General features: G+C 41.0%; 1 pseudogene; it reads right to left on the bottom strand.

The window, feature by feature from the left end:
* Positions 1-345: 345 nt before the first annotated feature.
* Positions 346-19,029, bottom strand: LOC119511315 (annotated as a pseudogene).
* Positions 19,030-19,231: the final 202 nt, after the last annotated feature.

The raw sequence follows: 19,231 nt of genomic DNA, 5'->3' as shown, positions 1-19,231 counted from the left end.
TTTCTTAGCTGGACATGAAAGTAGTCTGCTTCATAACTTTGATGTCCTGGTTATTTTGAGTATGCAAGCCAAAAGGAAAGCACCAAACATATGGTATAGAAAGAACAGAGCCACATATCTGTATGTACAAAGTCTTCAGAAACTTAACCAGCCCAAAACTCATTTTGACTGGGTCTTTGTCATGCAATCTTGGGTGTTCAAAGAGGAAAATAGAAGCTTTTAACTAGTTTCTGGTTGCATGAAGTGGCTGATTTTTAGAATTTAAAAAGTTTGTATATCCAGGTAAGTTAGACAGTGAGGAGTATATAATGATATACATGAAAACTTCTTGGTCGTTCTTGAGTTTTAATATATTTTCAGTCCAAAAACTAAGCAGCAATAAAAAATGGTTTGCTTGAATTTTAGATCCTGGAACTGAAGGTACTGGGGGAATGTTTGAAGTAGCCAGAAATTGTCTTTTTGCACCAGTGGTGACTGACTGACACCACTGTTCTCCACTGAGCTGGGTAAGGTGCTGGGAGTGTGCTCTGCTGTGTTCCCACCTGGACTTGGGGTCAAAGGTTCATGTCCTTCAGAATTATCCAGCATTTCCTGAATGAGAGGTGGCATTGATCCAGGAATATCCATTTCCAAGGTAATTACACATTCTGCACTTTTAACACTGATGCTGCGGGGATCTGTGATTTTCATTAAGATCTTTGAGGCTTGCTGGGTTGTCTCTTTCTGATACAAATTTTTAGTGCTTCCAGCAATGGTTGGAGCTTATCTACTTTTGTTGATCTTCAAGACCCTGATGGTCTCCACAGATTAAGCAGATGGCACTTAGAAGGCCTGTTTCTGTGTCATCCATTTCCAAAGGCAGGAGCTGATTGGCAATGGTGAACACAAGGTCAGTCAGAGGACAAAACCCAGCATTGTGCATCTGAGTTTGATTTAGGGTAAGGCCATCTAAAGAACTCCTGGTGTCTTGTTCTGGGGTATACCTGAAGCAAATTCTAAGAATCAGGATGTCCAAGCAGGCAGCCTTCAGCAGGGTGATTTGGTCTGCAATGGTCAAGGCGGTGAAGCATGGCAGATGTTTACCAAACTCCATGATTTTAATAATGTACTTGGTGGCCAGTTCACTGAATTTGTCCCAGAGGCCCAGGTCTAGCCAGACTTGATGGTCAGCACTGGAATTTGTGGTGTGTTTACGTAGGCGGCAGAGAAAGGGGTAGGTTTCCTGGTGAGCTTTCTGGATCTTCTCTGTGAAATCATCCAGCTCAGTTTTCTGTGCATTCCTGCTTCGAAGACTCCTTTTTTTTCTTGTTCCTATCATTTCTGACAGCTGGCAAAAAAGATTGCTGACACAGATTTTTTTTAATTTGTACACCAGGAATAGCTTTCTTTTTCTTTCTTTCTCTTTTTTTGTTAAGTGTCTGGACCTTTTCTTCTTTTCAAACAAAATATTCTTTGGCTATTCCCACTTCAAATCACTTCTGGAGTCAACAATGTTGGCATCGATTCCTGGTGACTTTATTAATAACACAGGTCTTATCTTGGTAACAAACGTAAATCATGTTCTTCTGAATACTTCTGTGGAAAAAACATTTACACCCCTTGCAGGCCCGGCCCCATAGTGATACCCCAATGATTTGTCCTGGCAGACGAAGCAAGGCTTGTAAATGCGAGGGGGAGGAAGTGGAGATGGAGGGCTTGGGATGAGTTTCCCAGAGCTGGTGCTTTGTGTTTGAAGCTTACAGTTTTTAGGAAATGAAAATGTCCAAATCAAGATACCATCAAGACAACACTCTTCCTGAAGACTGGATGCTGGCAATACTGGACTCTTCTGCACGTGGCAGCATCTGCTGGTCTCTCCCTTTTATTCCAGGTTTTGTTGATTTCAGCTTCTTGCTTCCCTGGATTTCTCTTTTCATGTGTTTTTGAGCCATTTGTATTTCCCCTTCAGAAAAGTGTCTGTCCATGTCTTTTGCCCATTTTTAAATTGGGTTGTTTGTCTTTCCATTGTTGAGTTGTAGGATCACTTTATATATCTGGAATATTAAGCCCTTATCAGATATGTGTTTTACAAATATTGTCTCCCATTGTGCAGGCTGCCTTTTTACCTTTATGACACAGTCCTTTGATATACAAAAATATTTAATTTTGAGGAGATCACATTTGTCTATTTGTTCTTTGGTTGCTTGTGCTTTGGATGTAAGGTCTAGGAAACCACCTTCTATCACAAGATCTTTAAGAAATTGCCCTACATTTTCTTCTAAGAGTCTTATGATCTTAGCACTAATGTTTAGGTCTCTGATCCATTTGGAGTTAACTTTTGTATAAGGTGTGAGATAGGTGTCCTCTTTCATTCTTTTGGAAATGGATATCCAGTTCTCCAAACACCATTTATTGAAGAGGCTGCTCTGTCCCAGTTACTTTGGCTTGATTGCCTTATCAAAGGTCAATTGTCCATAGATGGGAGAGTCTATTTCTGAACACTCAATTCGATTCCATTTGTTGGTATATCTATCCTTATGCCAGTACCATGCTGTTTTGAGCACTGTAACTTTGTAGTACGTTTCAAAGTCAGGTGGTGTGAGACCTCCCACTTCATTCTTCTTTCTCAAGATATTTTTGGGTATTCAGGGCACCTTGCCTTTCCAAATAAATTTGGTTATTGGTTTTTCTATTTCTGCAAAGTAAGTTGTTGGGATTTTAACTGGTATTGCATTGAATCTATAAATCAGTTTAGGTAGAGTTGGCATCTTAATTATATTTAGTCTTCCAGTCTGTGAACACAGTATGTTCTTCCATTTTTTTAGGTTCTGTTCAATTTCTTTTAGCAGTTTCTTGTCATTTTCTTTGTATAGGTCTTTTGTGGCCTTCATTAAGCTTATTCCTAAATATTTGATTCTTTTGGTTACTATTGTAAATGGATTTTTTTTCTTGATTTCTTCCTCTTATTGCACATTACTTGTGTATAAAAGCACTATGGATTTTTGTGTTTGATCTTGTAGCCTGCCACTTTGCTGTATTCATTGATTAGTTCTAATAGCTTTTCTGTAGATTTTTCTGGATTTTCTACATATAGAATCAAGTCATATGCAAAGAGTGAAAGTTTTACTTCTTCATCTCCAATTTGGATGCCTTTTATTTCTTTTTCTTGCCTAATTGCTATACCTAGAACTTCCAGCACAATGTTGAATAACAATGGTGACAGTGGGCATCCCTGTCTTGTTCCTGATCTTAGAGGGAAAGCTTTCAGTCTCTCCCCATTGAATACAATGTTAGCTATGGGTTTTTCATATTGAGAAAATTCTATTCTATTCCTATCTTTTTAAGTGTTTTCATCAAGAAAGGATGTTGAATTTTGTCAAATGCCTTTTCTGCATCAATCAAGATGATCATGTGTTTCTTCTGCTTTGATTTACTGATGTGGTGTATTACTTTAATTGATTTGTTTGTGTTGACCCAGCATTGCATACCTGGAATAAACCTCACCTGGTTGTGGTGTATAATTCTTTTAACGTGCTGCTGGATTTGATTTGCAAGTATTTGGTTGAGGATTTCCATCTATATTCATTAAAGAGGTTGGTCTACAATTTTCTTTTTCATAGTATATTTGTCTGATTTTGGTATTAGGGTGATGTTGGCTTCATAGAATGAGTTGGGTAGCTTTCCCCCCTCTTCAATTTTTCTGAAGAGTTTGAGCAGGATTGGTATTAATCTTTCTTGAATGCTTGGTAGAATTCACATGTGATGCCATCTGGTCCTGGGCTTTTCTTTTTTTGGGAGCTTTTTGATGACTGACTCAATCTCTTTACTTGTGATTGGTTTGTTGAGGTTGTCTATTTCTTCTTGAGTCAATGTTGGTTGTTTATGCTTTTCTAGGAAGTTGTCCATTTCAGCTAAGTTATCTAGTTTATTAGCATATAGTTGCTCATAGTACCTTCTCATTATCTCCTTTATTTCTGCTGGGTCAGTAGTTATGTTTCATTTCTTATTTATGATTGCATTTATTCTCTCTCTCTCTCTCTCTCTCTCTCTCTCTCTTTCTCTTTCTCTCTCTCTCATTCTTTCCCTCTCTCTCTCTCTCTCTCATTAGCCTAGCTAGGGGTCCATCAATTTTGTTGATTTTCACAAAGAACCAACTTCTGGCTTCATTGATTCTCTCTATTGTTTTCCTGTTCTCAATTTCACTTATTTCTGCTCCAATCTTTGTTATTTTTTTCCTTCTGCTTGCTTTGGGATTAGTTTGCTGTTCTTTCTCTAGTTCCTCCAGGTGGACAATTAATTCCTCAATTTTTTCTCTCTCTTCTCTTTTAATATAGGCATTTAGGGCAATAAATTTCCCTCTCAGCACTGCCTTTGCTGCATCCTGTAAGTTTTGATATGTTGTGTTTTCATTGTCATTTGCCTCAAGGTATTTACCAATTTCTCTTGTAATTTCTTCCTTTACCCACTGGTTTTCTAAGAGTGTGTTGTTTAGCCTCCATATATTTGTGAATTTTACAATCTTCTGCCTGTTATTTATTTCCAATTTCATTCCATTTGATCTGAGGAAGTGTTTTTTATAATATCAATTTTTTAAATTTGTCGACACTTGCTTTGTGACACAACATATGGTCTATCCTAGAGAATGTTCCATGAGCACTTGAGAAAAATGTGTATCCTGCTGTTGTGGGGTATAGTGTTCTATATATGTCTGTCAAGTCTCGTTCATTTATCATACAATTCAATATCTCTGTTTCCTTATTTATCCTCTGTCTAGATGTTCTGTCCATTAATGAGATTGGTGTTTTGTCTCCAGCTATTTTTGTTGAGGTATCTGCTTCTTCTTTCAGTGTTCTCAGTGTTTGCCTCATGAATTTTGGGACACTCTGGCTTGGTGCATAAATATTTATGATTGTTATGTTTTTTTAATGAATTGACTCTTTTATTAATATATAGTGTCCTTCTTTGTCTCTTTTAATTGTTTTACTTTTGAAGTATAATTTGTCTGATATTAATATAGCTGCTCCTGCTTTTTTCTGGTTACTGTTTTCATGAAATATCTTTTTCCAACCTTTCACTTTCAGCCTATTTTTGTCCTTGTGTCTAAAGTGAGTTTCTTGTAGACAGCATATAGATGGGTCGTGTTTTTAAATCCATTCTTCCAGTCTATGTCTTTTTATTGGGGAGTTTAATCCATTAACATTTAGTGTTATTACTGTAAGGGCAGTACTTTCTTCTATCATTTTGTCTTTTGGATTTTATATGCCATGTCTTATTTTTTCCTCTCTCTCCTTTTACCCTTCCTGATAATCTTCATTTCTACACTCTTCTCCAAACCACTCTCTCCTGTATTTTCCTATCAGCCTGTAGCACTCCCTTTAGTATTTCTTGTAGCACTGGTCTCTTATTCACAAACTTTCTCTATGTCTGTTTGTCTGAAAATATTTTAATCTCGCTCTCATTTTTGAAGGACAGTTTTGCCAGATATAGAACTCTTGGTTGACAGTTCTTCTCTTTTAGTATCTTAAATATATCATACCATTGTCTTCTCACCTCCATGGTTTCTGCAGAGAAATCTGTACATAGTCTTATCGAACTTCCCTTGTATATGATGAATTGCTGTTCTCTAGCTGCCTTCGGAATTCTCTCTGTCTTTGACACTGGACAATCTGATCAGTAAGTGTCTTGGAGTAGGTCTGTTGGGATCTATTCCGTTTGGGGTATGCTGTACTTCCTGAATCTGTAATTTTCTGTCTTTCATCAGAGTTGGGAAATTTTCAGTGAATATTTCTTCTATTATTCTTTCTGCCCCCTTTCCCCTCTTTTCTCCCTCTGGAACACCCATAACACATATATTTGTGCACTTCATGTTGTCACTCATCTCTCTAAGACCTGGCTTGTATTTTTCCATTCTTTTCACCATCTGTTCTTTTGTGTGTAAGAATTCAAATGCCATGTCCTCCAATCCACTTATCCTTTCTTCTGCCTTTTCAAATCTACTGTGTATCTCTCCATTGTCTTTTTTAAATTCAGTTTTATTGAGATATATTCACATACCATACAGTCATCCATGGTGAACAATCAACTTTTCACAGTACCATCCCTCCATTGTCTTTTTCATCTCCTCCATTATGCCCTTCATTCCTATAAGTTCTGCCATTTGTTTTTTCAAGTTTATGAATTCTTCTTTACGGTCATCCAGTGTTTTCCTCATAGCCTTCATCTTTTTTGCTATATATTCCCTCAGTTCATTGACTTGATTTTTGAATTCATTTAGGAGATTTGTTTGAACATCTTTAATTAGTTCTTCCTTCAGTTCATTGAATTGATTTAGCATTAGTTGCCTCAACTTCTGTATCTCAGTTGAACTATTAGTTTGTTCCTTTGGCTGGTCGATATTTTCAAGTTTCCTAGTATGGCTCATTATCTTACATTGTCTAGGATCTGACTTTATTGATTAGTTTATTCTGGAGCTCATTTTTACTCTTTTACCTAGGGTTTTCTTGTTGGTTGGCTTTGTTCTCTAACCTTTGGTGTTCAGTTCAGCTTATTCTAGCTTATTCTAGGCCTCTAACTTAGGTTCCATTTAGTTTCACCTCTTGTTTCTCTGTTTCTTGCCCTGCCTCTATGTGGCCTTTTTGTGTGAGGGTCTCCTCAGATATGGTCAACCCCAGTCAGGTTTTCCCAGTCCAGAGAGGTCCAAGTCTCAGGAAGAGGCTATGGAGTTTCCTTGAGAATGAGCCCCTCCTGTGAGGCTTTTAGAATTGGTGCTTTTCCTATCCTGTCCAGCAGGTGGTGCTTGTCAGCCCACAGCTTCCCCACCAGTGTAAGGAGGTATGGAGCCTTTCATTATCCTGGTGACCCTGACCCTGTTGGGGGCAGGGCTGACTGAAATTGGTTTCTGAATTCTAGTCCCTGGAGTCTGAGTTCCCTGAAGGAGGGCTACCGCTTGAGCTGGGCCATGCCCCCCTTTTCTTGGGGAAGTTATGGCCTTCAGTGAATTATCTCCCCCACTAGACTTATTGCTTTGTCTCAGAGTTATCTTAGCTCTGCTCTTGTCTGGGCCCAAATTGCAAGTCTTTGAGGTTGTCTGTAATGGGCTATTTAGAATAGTTATTTTTTTTAAAAAGAGTAAAAGATAAATAATAGAAAAAAGAAAAAGAAAGGCCCAGTATAGAGTGTTTAAAGAAAAGTGCTTTAATTCCATCCTTGCAGTTATGATAGGGTATTGAAATGCAAAAAGACAAGGAGTTGGAGAGCAACCGAAGAGCTAAAAAGAAATCAGAAAAACCGGCTTTTCAGAGAAGGGCCCTGTCCCCATGGGTTTGCATATGTGCCTGATTCTGTTTAAGCCCAGCCCTACTCCATATTATGTTCACCCCCAACTCCAAAAGCCTCTGTTTTTCGTTTGTTTGTTTGTTTGTTTTGTTTTATTCTGTTTTTGCTAGCCCTATCTACTCTCTACTGGGCTGACTGCTCCCAGATTCTCCAGTGTTTGGTCTCGGGTTATGTACAGTTGGAGTTTTTGATCAGCGGTCTGAATTTGTTAATCAGTTCTGCAACTGGTGCTGGATTGAGTTTCCTTCCTGGTTCCCAGAACCAACAGTCCCTCCCACCTCAGGAAACCAGCTGCAAAACAGTCCCTGCCTGGCAGGGAGGGGCATGGGCCCCCTGGCCATGAGAACTTACAGCTTCCACTGATCTTATTTGCTCTATATGCCTGAGACTGCCATATGATGCATGTCCAAACTCATATTTCCAGGATGTGTCCATTCCACCCATTTTTCTGGCTGTCTACCAGCTGCCCCAAAGGATTAACTAAAATCCACAGCTCACCATGCCACTACCTTGCCTTGCCTCCCTTTGTTGTGATTTTAGGCTCCACTCATGGAGTCTCCATGGAGTGTTCATCTCCTCCCTTTGCATCTGGGCAGACCTGTGACTCTAGAGGAAGTGGTGCTATGTGACTTCAAAACTTGGGTCACTAAAAGGGATGACAACTTCTGCCCAGTCCCTTGGGTTATTGTGGACAAGGTTCCCCTAAAATTCTGTTATTTATTTTGTTCTGTTGTGGCTGCTTTTTTTGCTGCTGAATCCCCAGCCCCCAGAACCTATTTATCGAGTGCCTACATTGTCACCAGTGCTGTTACAGATGCTGGAGTTTCAGCAGAGGACAGGGCACCCACAGACTGCTGCCCTCACAGGGGCTCAAACAAAGCCATGCATGCTGCATGGGCTAGTGCTCAGGGCACTGAAGACAATGCAAGGAAGGGGAGAGAACAAGGCAAGGCAGCTTGTGGTGAGGGCAGTACTAGTTACCCTGGGGGACTGAGAAGGTGAATTTGAGTAGAATCCTGAAGCAAGTGCAGAGGAAAGCCAGGAGAGGACCCTGAGGAGGAGGGTTCTAAGGGAGGGAACAGAAGCAGCCCAACAGCTTGGGCATGGGAAAGAGCAAGAAGATGGGTTCTGAGTGCAGTGGGCAGCTGAGGAGCTGGCCCCGACCCTGCAGGGCCTTGCAGCTATTGTGAGGACACCAGTACTTACTAGAGTGAGCTAAGCAGCTCATGGAGAGTTGGCAGGATAAGGCAGACCCCAACTTAACCTACATCTTATGACTCTCCCCAGAAGTTGTGTGCAGAGTGGACTACAAGGGACAAGAATGGATGCAGGGAGACCAATTAGGAGGCTTGAGCAAGAGTCCAGGAAGGAGAGGATGGTGTCTCAGGAGGTGTGGAGGTAGGAAAATAGCCAGTTCAATACTGACAATATATTCATGCATTAAATATCAGTATGAGTGAAACAGTTCTAGATTTCAATTTTTCCATAGAAGTTGTATGCAGGTAGATGAAATTATCCAATTCAAACTCAGGATATTATTATTATTTTTTATGTATTTTTTGAGTTTGTTCACATACCATACAATTATCTAAAGATCCAAAGTGCAAAATCGATTGCCCATGGTACCATCATACAGTTGTGCATCCATCACCACAATTAATTTTTTTTTCAATTTTTAGAATATTTTCATTATTCCAGAAAAGAAATAAAGACAAAAAAAGGAAATTCAAATACTCTATATCCCTAACCCCCCCCTCCATTATTGACTCATATTATTGGTATAGTACATGTTACTGTTGATGAAGAAATGTTAAAATACTGTTAACCGTAGCACATAGTTTGCAATAGGTATATTTTTCCCTGTATGCTCCTCTAGTTAGCTTCTAGTTGTAGTGTTACACATTTGTTCTAGTTCATGAAAGAGATTTCTAATATTTGTACAGTTAATCATGAGCATTGTCCACCACAAGATTCACTGTTTTACACATTCTCATCTTTTAACCTCCAACTTTCCTTCTGGTGACACAAATGACTCTAAGCTTCCCTTTCTACCTCATTCACACACCATTCAGCACTGTTAGTTATTCTAACAATGACATGTTACCGTCACCTCTATCCACTTCCAAACACTTAGATTCAACCTAGTTAAACATTCTGCTCATAATAAGCAACCATGCCCCATTCTTTAACCTTATTCTACATCCTGTTAACTTATATTTTATGAGACATAAAATACAAGTTAACAGGATATAGAATGACATTCATATCAGTGAGACCATTCAATATTTCTCCTAATGTGTCTAACTTATTTCACTCAATGTAGTTTCCTCAAGGTTTCTTCACCAACCCATTTTTTTAAAGATGGTTTTGTTCACCCACCATGCTTTCCATCCTAAGTAAACAATTTATGGTTTCCTGTATAGTTACATATTTGTGTATTCACCACCATCACCACTATGATGTAAAGACATCTCCATTTCCTCCACCAAAAAGGAGGAAGAATAAAAGAAGGTAGAGAGAAAAAAGAAAAAGAAAAAGAAAAAAACATGATAGCTAATGAGCAACAAAAGACAGAATTAAACTAATGTAGAATAAAAGAGTCAGACAACATCACTGTTCTAGTTTGCTAATGCTGCCATAATGCGAAACACCAGAAATGGATTGGCTTTTATAAAAGGGGGTTTATTTGGTTACAATGTTACAGTCTTAAGGCCATAAAGCGTCCAAGGTAACCCATCAATAATTGGGTACCTTGAATGGAGGATGACCAATGGTGTCTGGAAAATCTCTGTTAGCCGGGAAGGCACATGGCTGGTGTCTGCTCCAGAGCTGGTTTCAAAATGGCTTTCTCCCAGGATATTCCTCTCTAGGCTTCAGCTTCTCTCCAAAATGTCACTCTCAGCTGCTCTTGGGGCATTTGTCCTCTCTTAGCTTCTCTGGAGCAAAAGTCTCCTTTCAAAGGCTGTCTCCAAAATGCCTCTGTACTGCAGTTCCTCTCTCACCTTCTATGCATTCTTCAAAGTGTCCCTCTTGGCTGTAGCAAGCTTGTTTCTTCTGTCTGAGCTTATATAGTGCTCCAGTAAACTAATCAAGGCCCATTCTGAATGAGTGGGGCCACACCTCCATGGAAGTTATCCAATGAAAGATCTCGCCCATGGTTGAGGGATCACATCTCCACGGAAACATCCAATCAAAAGTCTCCAACCCAATTGACACCAATAAGTTTCCTGCCCAGTCAAGACAGCATCAAAGATACTGGAAGTTTGGGGGACATAATATATCCAAACCAGCACAATCACCAATGCCAAGAATCCCATACCCCTCCCTTATGTCCCCCTCTTAAAGTTATTTAGCTTTGGTATATTACCTTTATTACATTAAAGGAAGCATAACACAATGTTTCTGTGAACTATAGTCTCTAGTTTGCATTGGTTGTATTTTTCCCAAATACCACCCTATTTTTAACACCATGCAAGGTTGATGTTCATTTGTTTTCCCTCATGTAAAAACATATTTGTACATTTTATCACAATTGTTGAGCACCCCAGGTTTCACTGAGTTATACAGTCCCAGTCTTTATCTTTCCTCTTTCTTTCTGGTATCCCATATGATTCTAACCTTCCTCTTTCAACCATACTCACATACTCACCTTTGCTCAGTGTATTTACATTTCTGTGCTACCATCACCCAAAATTCCAAACCTCTCATTCCTGTCTTTTCCTATCTGTAGTGCCCCCTTTAGTATTTCCTGTAGCACAGGTATCTTGTTCACAAATTCTCTCACTGTTGGTTTGTCAGAGAATATTTTAAACTCTCCCTCATGCTTGAGGGACAGTTTTGCTGGATACAGGATTCTTGTTTGGTGGTTTTTCTCTTTCAGTATCTTAAATATACCACACCACTTCCTTCTTGCCTCCATGGTTTTTACTGAGAAATCCGCACATAGCCTTATCAAGCTTTCTTTTTAAGTGATGGATCACTTTTCTTTTACTGCTTTCAGGATTCTCTCTTTGTTTCTTTGATGTTTGAAAATCTGATTATTAAGTGTCTTGGTGTAGGTCTATTCATATGCATTTTCTTTGGGGTATGCTGCACTTCTTGGATGTGTGATTTTATGTCTTTCATAAGAGATGTCAAATTTTCATTGATTATTTCCTCTATTATTGCTTCTGCCCCTTTTCCCTTCTCTTCTCCTTCTGCAACACCCATGACCCATACAGTCATGTGCCTCATGTTATCATTCAATTCCTTGAGATGTTGCTATTTTTTCCATTCTTTTCCCTATCTGTTCTTTTGTGCATAGGATTTCAGGTGTCTTGTTCTCCAGTTCCTGAGTGTTTTCTTCTGCCTCTTGAGATCTCTTGTTATGTGTCTCCATTGTGTTTTTCATCTGTTTGTGCCTTTCATTTCCATAGATTCTGCCATTTGTTTTTTCAAACTTTTGATTTCTACCTTATGTTCACCCAGTGTGTTCTTTATAGCCTTCATCTCTTTTGTTATGTCTTCTCCTGAACTCATTGATTTAGCACAGTTCTTTGAAAATCTTTAATAGATTGTTTCATTAAAGTGAAACAATATCTCAACTGTATCTTAATTGAAGTGTAAGTTTATTCCTTTGACTGAGCCATATCTTCATTTTTCCTAGTATAGATTGTAGTTTTCTGTTGTCTAGGCATCTGGTTTCCTTGGTTGCCCCAATCATATTTTCCCAGACCAGAACGGGTTCAGGTCTTGGAATGGGGTTATATTCAGGGTGTATATTAGAGGAATGACAGACTTTCCTATGAGGTTTCCAGTTGCTTTGCTTTTCCTAACCTTCCCAGCAGGTGGCACCTGTCAGCCTGTTGCTCCCAACTGGTGTAAGGAGGAGTGCCCCCTTAGTTTCTGTTTTGACTGTTTTCCACCAGGCTCTGGGGTCTGGTTCTGAAGGGAAATCTGGGCCCCACCTCCTTCCTTTCAGGGAAGATACACCCTAAGGGATTTATCATCTGCATTTGAATAGTCACTCTGTCTCTGTTATCTCCACCCTGTCTGAGTCAGAGCACTGGGAACTAAAAATGGCTGAGGATCTCTCCACTTAAAATGGTTGCAGCTCTCTCCTCTGAGCCCCTCAGGTTGAGAGAGAGAAAAAAGGGACAGAAAGCCCCCTTTTGGAGCCAGTACATGGCCCCCCAGTTTCAATCTTCAGCCAGAGGTAACACCTGGTCTTCTAGGCTCCCTCTCCCAGTATAGATGAGTCTTCTGGCTCTTCAAGATCAGTCATCACTGAAAGCCTCTGTCTGCTTGTTGGGGGATTATAGCCTGTATTCAGCAGTCTACATTTGTTCATTAAAACCCCCAGGAGCTCAGCTAAGCTATATTCACTCACTTTTAGAGTGTGCTTGCTCAGAGAGAGTTGCTAGTTTCTAGCACAGCAAGGCTTTGTAGCAAATCCTGCCATGGGGGAGGAGGCTCCTGGCTTGGTTCTGCAGCTTTTACTTACAGATTCTATGCTATGATCTCAGGCATTCCTCCAATCCAGGTTGGTGTACAATATGTGGGCAGTCACAGTTGTCCCCCAGCAGTTATTCCAGATTATTTACTAGTTGTCCCTGGTTGTTTATTAGTTTTTCCAGGGGACTGACTAAATTCCACTCCTCTCTATGCCACCATCTTGCCCCTCTTCCAGGATATTGTTTTAAACACCAAGTAACATTATGGTCAATGTTCATGTAAACTTGTATTGATTAATGTAGTGCTAATGTTAGCAGAGTAGTGGTAAATGTGGACACTAAGAACTCAATGGACTTGGGTTTGAAATGTTGTATTGCCACTTCCTGATCTTGGATTTTGGAAAATTACTTAACTTCATCTCGCCTCAATGTCTTCCACTGTTATGTTCACCCCAACTCCAAAAGTCTCTGTTTTTGTTTTGTTTTTCTTTTGCTGTTTTTGCTAGCCCTATCACCTCTTTGCCGGGCTGACTACTCCCAGTTTTTTCAGTGTCTGGTCTCATTTTATCTATGGTTGGACTTTTTTTTTCAGCAGTCCAAGTTTATTAATCAGTTCTGCAACTGCAGTTCTCCCTCCTGGTTCCCAGCACAGACAGCCTCTCCTCCCTTGGGAAACAAGCTGCAAAACAGTCTGTTGTGCCTGGCAGGGAAGGGCATGGGCCCTCTGGCCACGAGAACTTACAGATTTTGCCGATCTCAGCTGCTCCACATGCTGGAGGCTGTTGTATAATGCATGTTCAAACTCAGATACCCCTGAGGTGTCCAGCCCCCACAGTTTCTGGCTATCTACCAGCTGCCTCAGAGGAGAAACTTAAACCCACACCTCACCCCTCTGCCATCTTGCCCCACTCATGTCTAGATATTTACTGTTTTTTCTTGCAATTTCTTCTTTGACCCACTGATTGTTTAGGAGTGTGTTGTTTAACCTCATATATTTGTGTAAGTTCTTGTTTGGTGATTATTGATTCCTAGTTCCATTCCATTATGGTCAGAGAATGTGTGTGCCAGTTTGAATGTATTATGTCCCCCCAAATGCCATTATCTTTGATGTAATCTTGTGTGGGCAGACCATCAGTTTTGATTAGATTTTGATTCTTTGAGTGTTTACATGGAGATGTGCCCCACCTAACTGTGGGTGTTGACTCTGATTGGATAATTTCCATGGAGGTGTTGGCCTGCCCATTGGGTGGGTCTGAATTAAATTACTGGCGCACTATATAAGATCAAACAGAAGGAGCGAGCTTGCTACAGCCAAGAGGGACACTTGGAAGAAAGCACAGGAATTGCAGATGAGAGAGAGTTTGAAGATGGCCGTTGAGAGCAGACTCTTACTCCGGAGAAGCTGAGAGAGGACAAATGCCCAAGAGCAACTAAGAGTGACATTTTTGAGGAACTGCAGCCTAGAGAGGAATGTCCTTGGAGAAAGCCATTTTGAAACCAGAACTTTGGAGCAGACGCCAGTCACATGCCTTCCCAGCTAACAGGTTTTCCAGACACCATTGGCCATCCTCCAGTGAAGGTACCTGATTGTTGATGCGTTATCTTGGACACTGTATGGACTTAAGACTGTAATTGTGTAACCAAATAAACCCCCTTTTATAAAAGCCAATCCATCTCTGGTGTTTTGCATTCCAGCAAAGCACATTGTGTGCTTTGAATAATTTCAATCTTTTAAAATTTATTGAGACTTGTTTTTTGCCTCAGCATATGATCTATCCTGGAGAACATTCCATGAGCACTAAAGATGAATGTATATCTTGGTAATTTCGGATGTAATGATCTAGATATGTCTGTTAGGTCTAATTCATTTATCACATTGTTTATGTTCTCAATTTCCTTATTGGTCCTCTCTAGTTCTATCTATAAAAGAAAGTGGTGTTTTGAAGTCTCCCACTATCATTGTAGAAATGTCTATTTCTCCCTTCAGTTTTGCCAATGTTTGTCTCATGTACTTTGAAGGTCCTTGATTTGGTGCATAAACATTTCTCATTATTTATTCTTCCTGAATTGTTCCCTTTATTAATATATAGTGTCCTTCTGTGTCATATTTGCATTTAAAGTCTATTTTGTCTGATATTGGTATAGCTATCCCTGCTTTCTTTTGGTTGAAGCTTGCATGGAATATTTCTTTCCATCCTTTCATTTTCAATCTTTTTGTGTCACTGGGTCTAAGATGAGTCTCTTGTAAATGGCCTTTTGATGGATCATACTTTTTAATCCATTCTGCCAGTCTGTATCTTTTAATTGTCGAATTTATTGTATTCACATTCAATGTTATTATATGTAGGCAGTTCTTGAATCAACCATCTTATCCTTTAGTTTTATTTGTCAGATGTATTTCCCCCCTGTCTTTTTTCCTTTAATAATTCCCTTACTAATACTCTTCAGTTCTGTGCCCTTCTCCAGACCTCTCTCTCATTTCTTTTGTTCTCAGCTGGTGGCACTCCCTGTAGTGTTTCTTGCAGGGCTGGTCTCTTGCTAACAAATTCTCTCAGCATTTGCTTGTCTGTGAAAATTTCAAACTCACTTTGAAGGAGAGCTTTGCTGGATAAATAATTCTTGGCTGTTAACTTTTCTCTATCAGAATCTTAAATACATCATACCACTGCTTTCCCACCTCCAGGGTGCCTGCTGAGTAGTCAGTTCTAATTCTTATGTGGTTTCCCTGGTATGTGGTGGATCATTTCTTTTTGCTGCTTTCAGGACTTTCTCCTCTTCAGCATTTGACAATCTGTTTAGTATATGTCTTGGAGTTGGTCTATTTGGATTTATTCTATTTGGAATTCATTGGGCTTCTTTTATTTGCATATTTGTATCTTTTTACAAGGGTTGGGAAGTTTTCCCCAACTATGTATTCAAATATTCTTCCTAGCCCTTTACTCTTGTCCTTCTGGGAGACCAATGATTCTATTTGTGCACTTCATGTTGTCCCTCATTTCCCAGACCCATTTCAAATTTTTTGATTTTTGTCACCATCTGTTCTTTTGTGAGTTCACATACTTATTCCTTCTTCTGCCTCTTCTAATATACTGTTGTGTGTTTCTAGTATTTTTTTTTCCTGTTACAGTCTCTAGTTTATATTGATTGCATCCCTCCCCCAATGCCTCCCCATTTTTTACATCTTGCCAGGTTGACATTTGCTTGTTCTCCCTCATAAAAGAACATATTTGTACATTTTATCACAATTGTTGAACACTCTAGATTTCACCAAGTTACACAGTCCCAGTCTTTATATTTCCTCCTTTCTTCTGGTATCTCACATGCTCCGAACTTTCCTCTCTCAACCATATTCATAGTTATCTTTGTTCAGTGTACTTACATTACTGTGCTACCATCTCCCAAAATTGTGTTCCAAATCTTTCACTCCTGTCTTCTCCTATCACTCTGTAGTGCTCCCTTTAGTATTTCCTGTAGGGCGGGTGTCTTGTTCAAAGTCTCTCATTATCTGTTTGTCAGAAAATATTTTGAGCTCTCCCTCATATTTGAAGGACAGCTTTGCTGGATATAGGATTCTTGGTTGGCAGTTTTTCTCTTTCAGTATCTTAAATATATGATACCACTTCCTTCTTGCCTCCATGGTTTCTGCTGAGAAATCTGCACAGTCTTATTAAGCTTCCTTTGTATGTGATGGATCACTTTTCTCTTGCTGCTTTCAGGATTCTCTCTTTGTCTTTCACATTTGATAATCTGATTATTAAGTGTCTTGTCATAGGCCTATTCAGGTCTCTTCTGTTTGGAGTATGCTGTGATTCTTGGATCTGTAATTTTATGTCTTTCATAAGAGATGGGAAATTTTCATTGATTATTTCCTCTATTATTGCTTCTGCCCCTTTTCCCTTCTCTTCTCCTTCTGGGACACCAATGATATGTACATTCTTGTACTTTGTTTCATCCTTAAGTTCCCAGAGATGTTGCTCCTATTTTTTCATTCTTTTCTCCATCTGCTCCTTTGCATGTAGGCTTTCAGGTGTTTTGTTCTCCAGTTCCTGAGTGTTTTCTTCTGCTCTTGAGATCTGCTGTTGTACGTTTCCATTGGGTCTTTCGTCTCTTGTGTTGTGCCTTTCATTTCCATAGAATCTGCTAGTTATTTTTTTGAACTTTCTATTTCTGCCTTATGTATGCTCAATGTTTTCTTTACAGCCTCTATCTCTTTTGCAAATCTTCTCTAAACTTTTTGAATTAGCATTAGTTGTTTAAATTCCTGTATCTCAGTTGAAGTGTACATTTTTTCCTTTGACTGGGGCATAACTTTGTTTTTCTTAGTGTAGGTTGTAGTTTTCTGTTGTCTTGGCATCTGACCACCTAGGCCACCCCAATCAGGTTTTCCCAGACAAGAACAAGCTCAGGTCCCAGAAGGAGGAAATATTCAGTATCCAGTTTCTCTGGTGGTTTTTCTTAGAGGATTGACATGCCCTGTGCTTTTCTGCCTGGCAGGTGCACCTGTCTGTCAGCACCTGGTGTAAGGCGGTGTGGCCTGTGGCTCTCCTCCCCCAGGCTTTGGGGTCTGGTTCCTGTAAGCAGGCAGTAGAGCTGGGCCCCTCCCTTTCCTCTTGGGAAGCCTGTCCTCCAGAGAGGTCATCTGCATATCAATAAGTTCTTTGTTTCTCTGATTCTGCTGGTGAAATTGTTGCAATTTAAAAATGGCTGAGGCTTTCTTTACTGCAAAGCACTGCAGGCTGCAAATGGCTGAGGTTTTCTCCACAGAGAAAGGGACAGAAAACTCCCAGAATCACTCATCAGGCAGAGATAGCACCTGATCCTCTGGGTTCCCTGTCTGAGACATATATGTCCCCCAACTCTCCCAAGGTCAGTTGTCACCAAAAGCCTCTGTGTGCTTGTTGGGGATTTGCTGTCTGTATTGAGCAGTTAATATTAAAACCCCAGTTGGATCTGGGCTGAGGTCCACTCACTTGTTTGGAGAGTGCTGCTCTCTAGCACCACAAGGCTTCCATGAGGGAGGGGATTTCAGCTCTCAGCTCTCAGCTCTCAGTGCAGGTCCACAGTTTTTGCTTACAGATTTTATGCTGTGATCTTAGGCATTCATCCCAATTCAGGTTGGTGGATGATGAGTGGACAGTCATGTTTGTCTCCCCACAGTTATTCCAGGTTATTTACTAGTTTTTTGGTCATTTATGAATTGTTCTGGGGGGACTAACAGTCTTCCACTCCTCTCTATGCCACCATCTTAACTCCTGGAAGAGTAATTTTAAATTAGCAGTAGGGGTACATGGAAGGTAGTGTTTTCTTCTACTTCTTTCTCCTCTGGAGCTGGCTTAACTTGCAGATGGTGAATCCAAGCCTTAATACACTTGCAGTTTGAGAGAAGAGTGAGTGATTAGCAACACAATGTAAAGTCCATCCCACTTGGGGGTAAGTTGATCTTCAGGGTGTTTATTCTTCCATATTTTCAATAACAATAACACTTGGTCTCCTGGTTCATAAGGATGTAAGGCTGTATCCAGCACAGGGAAAGTCTTGATTGCAAAGTCATCTTCACCCAGATGTGCCTCGTGTCTGACTGCAGCAGCCACCTTCACCTGGACCCTCCAGTCTCCGTCCTCCAGGAAAATTCCTGTGCAGCTGCTAGTCACAGAGCCAAGGGGTCCAGGAGAGCCCCGCAGCCAAAGAGACAAAGATCAGGGCTGCACTAAAGGCAGTGGGACGTCCATTTTTGGTCACCAGGACAAGCTGCAGCTGTTGAGTGGAACCCAGGGCAGGGCAGACAGGCAGCCTAGTGGGTTGGAGGCAGAGGATGCCAAACTGGCAAGGCAGCTATTTCTGGCCAGGGCCCCTATGGCCAGCTCAATTCCCGCTGGCCCTCTCCGCTGTAGGACAAGAGGCTCGAAACTGTGAGCTGAGGGCACCCTCACGCAGGTAGGATAGCGAGTACTGGGAGTGGCTCTTCTTACCTATCTGCCAGCTGGGGAGGGGCTGGAGAAGTCTTTGCAGGTCACACGGTGCAGCCGAGGCCGGGAGGCTAGCGCTGCTGCAGCTACTGCTGCTGCTCACACTCGAGGCCAAGGCTGGGGGGGGGGGGCCGAGACGGCCCAGAACCTAGGGGCATGAAGAGGCGCTGCTTCTCCTCCCAAATGATCCTCTCATGCTCGTCCCACTTTGCTGCAGCTTAGCATGCCACTCTGCCTCGTGCACCTGGTACAGTCCAGTGGCCACTCCCATGGAACAGCCCGGGGTCTTGCGCACCAGCTCCGACAGAGGATGGCATCACGGGGTTGACGATAGCAGCTCCACGGGTTTGAAGGTGCAGAGGGTGCAAGCTTCTGGCGAGGGGGCTGGGGAAGGGGCTGGTCAGCACTTAGTAGCTGCCCTCCGCCTCCGGACTGTCGCTGTTGTGCCATTGAGGGGTTTGCTCCCGCCTCCCGACTTCTATTGCCGCACACGGAACTTCCGCCTTGCGGGGTAGAGCC

Source organism: Choloepus didactylus, chromosome 16, assembly GCF_015220235.1.
Source record: "Choloepus didactylus isolate mChoDid1 chromosome 16, mChoDid1.pri, whole genome shotgun sequence".
NCBI classification, from domain to species: domain Eukaryota; kingdom Metazoa; phylum Chordata; class Mammalia; order Pilosa; family Megalonychidae; genus Choloepus; species Choloepus didactylus.
This window is presented reverse-complemented; position numbering and strand designations above follow the sequence as displayed.